We start from the raw sequence: 6430 nt of genomic DNA, 5'->3' as shown, positions 1-6430 counted from the left end.
TTTGTCATTATGGAGGCACCAGCGGAACAGCAGGGGCATATAAGAGGGGGGACTCCTCGTGCTCGCTGGGAAATGCCTTTCAATTACCCCTGACAGCAGCTGAACCAACTTCAGCACATTAAGAACACCTCTGTCATTTTAGTTTAGAGAGCCTCAGAGAAGGCTGCCAGTAATTAATGCGCCACAAGTTTGAGGGGAAAGAAAATTATATTCATGAATCTTGGAAGTTTCTTGACAGGCGGGGAGGAAAGACATCAGTGCTGTGAGAGGCTGTTAGAGCGCTACACTCAGTTCACTCATTAAACATGAGTTGATCCCAATGATCATCTTTAGGTATCACTCACCCATGCAGGGTCAGCTGTTACTTCCATCTTTTTTGTTTATTAAGTTACGGCAATTGTCTCGTTATTTCACTCTCCAGCTGATGGAAAACCGGAGTGTTGAGTTTATGGTCTTCGGTTGGACAGGCCCTTCGATTGAGAGAGGTCACCCGCTCATGGATCGGATGGTGGAGCAGTTTCCTCAAGTTGTTTAATACTCTCTGGCCTTGGTCAGTGGATAAATGTGTCTGCATTTGATTTGCCTCACCAATCTGGCGTAACCAATGAAACCCGGGGAACGTTTGAGGATAAACTGTCTCGAGGTATTTTTACAGGAAAAGGGCTGCGGCGAGATGAAGCTCCTTTTGAAGAGTTACAGGGTGAAAGCTGCTTGATTTAAAGGAGAGTGGCTCCTTTTTTGTTGCAGCTTCACATGTCAATACTGCTGTACTAGCAACGGTTTATGAACTTGTAAAAGGAGAATAAAGGTTATCAATCAGTTTGATGAGCCATCAATGTGATATATGTGTCCCCTGAAACCATACTGAGGCAACAGTGCCATCTGTAGTCTGGAAGAAGAACTCATGACTGGGGAAAGCCTCGACTATGCAGCGATGTGTGATAGTAAGCACCTGACAGGAGGCTTTTACTGTCATGCAATAACACTGAGAGAAGCTTAACTGGTAATTGTAACACTTGGTTGAACGCCATTCATCTGAGACATATTTTCCTTTGGTTCATCTAACATCAGAGGCAGTGCTATATGTAACAGTCAAGAAAAATTAAACCGACATTTATTGTAGAATCTGAATAAACGACAGCGTTACATCTCACCGGACCGTTTACTGCGGCTCAAACTCCTGACATCCTCCTGACTCCTTTCCACCTTTGCTCCAGTTGTTCTGATCTCCCCAACATCGCACCAGTCCATACCTGGACAGCAGAGCCAGACCAAAAGGGCAGAGGGAGCCGAGGAGAGAACTGTGTAACCCCACTAATCCTTTAGGCTCAGCATAGTGTGTGTAGGGGATTCACTATTAGTGCTGCCCGTAATCCTGGATTCCCCAGAGATTAGCTTCCAGAGAAGGTTTGCTTGTCCTCCACTGCTCTACATTGACCAGGTTAGCAGAACAGGATGAGTTCTCGGATAATAGGCTTACACTGGGATTGAGCTGTGCCTGATCAGCCTATTCATCAAAAGCCCGGGTGATGACAGCGCTTTACAGCTGTCCCAAATTTAAATATTTTTCCAATGGTGTGGTAATTATTTGAACTGGAGTCTGTCCTCTACGCAGCAGACTATTAATATCTAACTATGAAATGAGACACAGCAAGAGTTCAACACTGTCTCTGGTTGTGTAATGACTGCACACTGTGCGTCATTCAATAGAAACTTCATGAATTGATTAATAGGTCCGACAAATGTACAGCTTGGCTTCTGCAAGATCTACAGTGTCCTGTTGATTTCTTAGACCGCAACACTGTAGCATTTGAAGGGGAAATATTGTGATGAACTATTTTCAGCTCTGCTAGAGATGCACCAAGAACTGGATTTATCATTGTGTCCACTGGACTGGCCACCACTTTAGTATTTCTACAGCAATGTGACAGATCTCCATTTTTCACTGAGGATGAAGCCTGACTGACATTAGTGATCACCTTATTTGTTTTGAATTATTGAAACACCTGTAAAACATTGAAGTGCTTAGCTTCCAAATGATACATTTATGTGCCTGCCCCTCAACTTTTTGCCAGCCCTGCGTGAGTCAGTACCCAGGGTGGGCCACCACTCTCAAAAAAGTGTGGACACACTCCTGATAGGAGTAGAGTAATAAGGACTCTTAAAGATAAAGCTTTTGAGCTTTGTATGTCAGAAGAAGGTATATTGCACGGGGAGCAGTGTCTCTTTCTTGTTCCTGTTAGTAAACTCGCCCAGCATTTTGTAAGCTAAAGAGTCAATAGCTTTATTCAGACATTGCTGTTCATTGCTGTTTATTTTTACAGTCTATGGTTCATACCAGCGACGTCTTGCCTGTTATTTGAATGTCACAGTGGCGTGATGGGTGGACGAATTGATCCCCCGTCTGTGTCACATGCGGATCTAGTAACAGAGGCGACAGGAGCAAGAAAGGCACTGTGTGTGTGTGCATGTGGAGAGTGGTTGTACAGATTATGTGGAGCTCCTGTGTTTCTCTGCACATCATGTTTCTTCAACGCCATGACGCCGTGTGAATTCACAAACTGGGACCAATATCATGCTGAAGTGTAATGAAAATACAAAGACGTAATGGCAACGTGTCCTCGTTACTTTGCAGTTGCAGAAAAGGGCGTTTGGAAACGTTTTAGAAAAGTCTTCATTGGTAGGCATAAAATTGACTTTTTTCTGCCTTTTTCTGAAACTGGTTCTATGTGGGAGTTGAAAGACATATCTTCATGCTAGCTTGTAAAAAAAAACAGACAAAGGCTGTAGAGTTGGATGGAGCAAGGTTTATGGGGGATTGAAGTTAAAGTAAAGGTAGAGGTCGAAAGGTCGGAAAATCAGTGAGAGAACAAGACAAAAAGAGGGGCAAACTGTTCCAATTATTCTAGGGACACGAGAGGAAAGGTGAGAGACTGAGTGGATAAGGGGTCAGGGCTCAAACTAAAGACATTTATCTCTGTCCATTTTAGGGGAGAGGTTGAGAGAACTTAAGATGGATGAGGCATGCAGGACTAAATCCAGCCCTGTCTAGTCCCTGAACCTGACCTGGTGATGAAATCATGTTTTGGTTACAAGTAGGGGAACCTCCCCTTTTATTGGGTAATACAGATGCCAGAGAAGCAGAGTTGGGCCAGTATGGATGGATCAGTCAAACACCTGACATGTAGAGGAGTGTTGTAAGTAGATGTTTCCTCCAAAACTCACTGAAAATGCAACTACGAAGTGCTCACAGGTTTTTGATCATTTCAAATCATCTGGTGAACACGTACTGTTACAAATGCACAGTGGATTACATGCCCTTACTTGCTTGGCTTATTGTGTCACATTAATGCTGTTTAAATGATTATATTAATTTATTCGAAAATATTATTTACAGAACAGAAAGTCGCCATATATTAAGGAATACACTTCTGAAAGTGAACCACATCTCTATCTATCCAGAGCAGCACAATCATGGTCTCAAGCGCCCTCACTACTGTACTTACTGAGAAGGGGATGGGAAGTTTGTCAGAAGAGGGAGGTTTGTGTTGCATAATAAGATATGATAATTGCATGAAGAAGTAAGGTCATCTGGCGAATTGTTGTTTGATTTCTGGTCGATGCACAAAATCTCCTTTTGATCCTGAGCTATGTTTACCCAACACAATTGCACCAGCATGAAAGCGACTTAATTTTTTCTCCAAGGGCATCGATGCTGGGAAATCATTTCCTCTCAATACAGGAAAACATATCTGAGAAAAGCATTTGTGTTTGTGTGTTTCCTTGACAAAAGGGAGGCAGAGAATGTGTGGTTATGAAAGTGTGATTATGAATGTGCAAACATTGTTCAGACATGCCTCTGTGTCAGCCTGAGTTTGTGTTGTGATGTGAAACGAGTGTGTGAGAGACTTTGTGGTAATTTCAGGAATATGAAGCGCTTATGCCGTTGGAATTAAAACTATTGGCTTCAGGCAATGCTTGTACTTCTAAGCCTCTTGACCAGGAGGCTCCAGACTGCTGCAATCTTCTTCCAGGGGATATTCTGTGGCCTACACTGGCCGTTCTGGTTGTAGCGCTGGCTGTTTAGCTCCAGGCTCTCTGACAGAAGCATTGCCCGTGCACATGCCGGGGCTGCATCCTGTCTGCAAACTCTGTCACAGTGTAAGGCATGTGTCAGATCAGGAAGGGGCAAGTAGCTGGCTCTAATAGACAGTTGTTCTTTCCAGCTCAGGCTTCCCAAACCGCAAATCCCCTCTCTGTGCGTCTTCTCAGCCAGAATGCATAGGCTTACCCCACACAGGGCCTGGGGCCTAATTACAAAAAGGAGGGAAAAACAGAATTGGCTACTGATTGAGCTTCCTGGGTGAACGTTAATGACAACCGCAGAGCGACATTTTATACCGTGAGAGAGATGCAACAGAGACTGGGAGTGAGTGGAAGTATTGGCGGTTTAGGATCGCACGCACAAAGCTTTACAAGGGTTTATGAATACAAACAAGCTATAACAACATCTTTTATCCCTTTGGCATTGTGAGACATTTCATCCACGTACACTGACATGATGTGTCCAGAAATAGTAAACACAGTTTAACTCCGGTGCTGGAGTCACAGGAGTTGCGAGGCATCGTGCCAGACCTCATTCCAACTGGGAACAATGGGACACATTTTCTTCCACGTTGCAGCATTCATGCGGTTTGATCACTTCCATGTCTCGATTTTCTCTACCCACATAGCACAATGTCAATGGCTTAAGCTTGCTTAGTGAATATGAAATAGTAAATAGTTCCTTTTTTGAGGTGCTAGCTCTGAACTTGCATAGTTTCATGCTAATGAACGCTTCCACTTGACATCTCTTTAGAGTAAATGTAGTAGAGAAGGCCAATAAGCACATTTTTTAAACGGTTGAAAAGAGGCACTACTTGTCAACAGGCAAGGCAAGGCAACTGTTTGGGGCTCCAGACCAGTAGGGGGCCCCCTATGGCTGACAAACTTTGAACCAAAGCATTGCCTCAAAATGTGCAAATTTTGTAGGAAACCTGCCTAATCGGGCCCCATCTGACAGCACTTATGCCCTGCTAATGGTTGCAGCATTATTCCTGTGAAAACCAAAATGAACTAAATCAATGAATAGGAATTATCTGTCTGGAAAATAATGATTAACACTAGTTGAAGGGGGGTCCAAAGAGTTTTTGCCTCGGGCATCAAGAGACCCTAAAATTGCCCCTGCTGGTGTTATACAGCTGCATATGAAAGGGGGTAGAATATGGCTTTTTTGAAACTATCGTGGTAAAATGTATTTTTAATTGGGAAAGTAACTTCTTAAATCACTGCTATGTGCTGTTAGCTCCTGACTCTATTGCTTTTAAATCTCATGAAGAATCATATTTCTATAACTCAAGCTAATTGTATTACATTTAAGCAAATTCCAGCAATTGAATTATAACCCCATCCATAGGCCTTCACCAGAGCAGCAGCCATGCATGGTTTCAGTTGGCTGGTTCATCTTACCTCGCGGTAGTCATTTGTATCTCCCACTGTCTCTGGGTTGGCTGGTCACTGTTAATTTCCCTGAATGTGATAACTGTAAAACACAGACAGGTTAAAAGTAACATAAGGATCCCCAAGGCATAGCCTGGCCCAGTCTGGTGTCGTTTCATATGTGTAAGTTATAGCATCACTGAGAGATTCAAGCCTACATCTGCAGAACACACTGACATGCGATGTGGTCTGCTGACTTGCTTTGACTGTATTCCTTTCCCCACTTTTCATGTGCTGTCTCATTTTGCAGCATTGTATGGTTACCCTATTACATCCTCTTTGATATAGGGTCAAGAGCCATCACTCACTTCCTTGTGACATGATCTGTAATAGACACGCAAACTTATGGTATACCCTATGTTGTGTAAGATAAAGGAGAATTTTTAAGGAGTCTTTCGCGACAGATTGGAAAGAACTCTACTGTGTTATTGCCACGTACGATTTTTATATGCGGTCACATGCACACACGTATATGCCAATGAATACTTGGGTCACACTTGAACACACACATTCTCAACAGTGTAAACTTGGCAGGCTAGCGATGCTACCATCTGCTTGTGGGGAGAGGGATATGGCAAGCGGACAACCACAAATAGCCAAGGTAATAGTGATGGATTCCACGCAGTCTCTATCTCGCAGACAGCACTAGACTCCTTATTTCACAGCGATTGGACCTTGTACAACATGGGCCACGGCATAGCGACAAAGTGTTTCTCCAGTTTGCTGGCAGTTACAATTGCCACAATTTTTTAGACATTTTTGTAGAACCAAACAGAATGTCTTATTCATACGGTTTTTACCCATGTAAATCTTGGAGCCAGTTTCAGCTTACACTTCCAGGTAGGGATGCTAATTGGGGGAGAGATCTGGGTGGATTTTGTTGCTCCTGAAG

Source organism: Symphodus melops, assembly GCF_947650265.1.
Source record: "Symphodus melops genome assembly, chromosome: 5".
In the NCBI taxonomy this organism is placed as follows: Eukaryota; Metazoa; Chordata; class Actinopteri; order Labriformes; family Labridae; genus Symphodus; species Symphodus melops.
Note: the sequence above shows the minus strand (reverse complement) of the source record.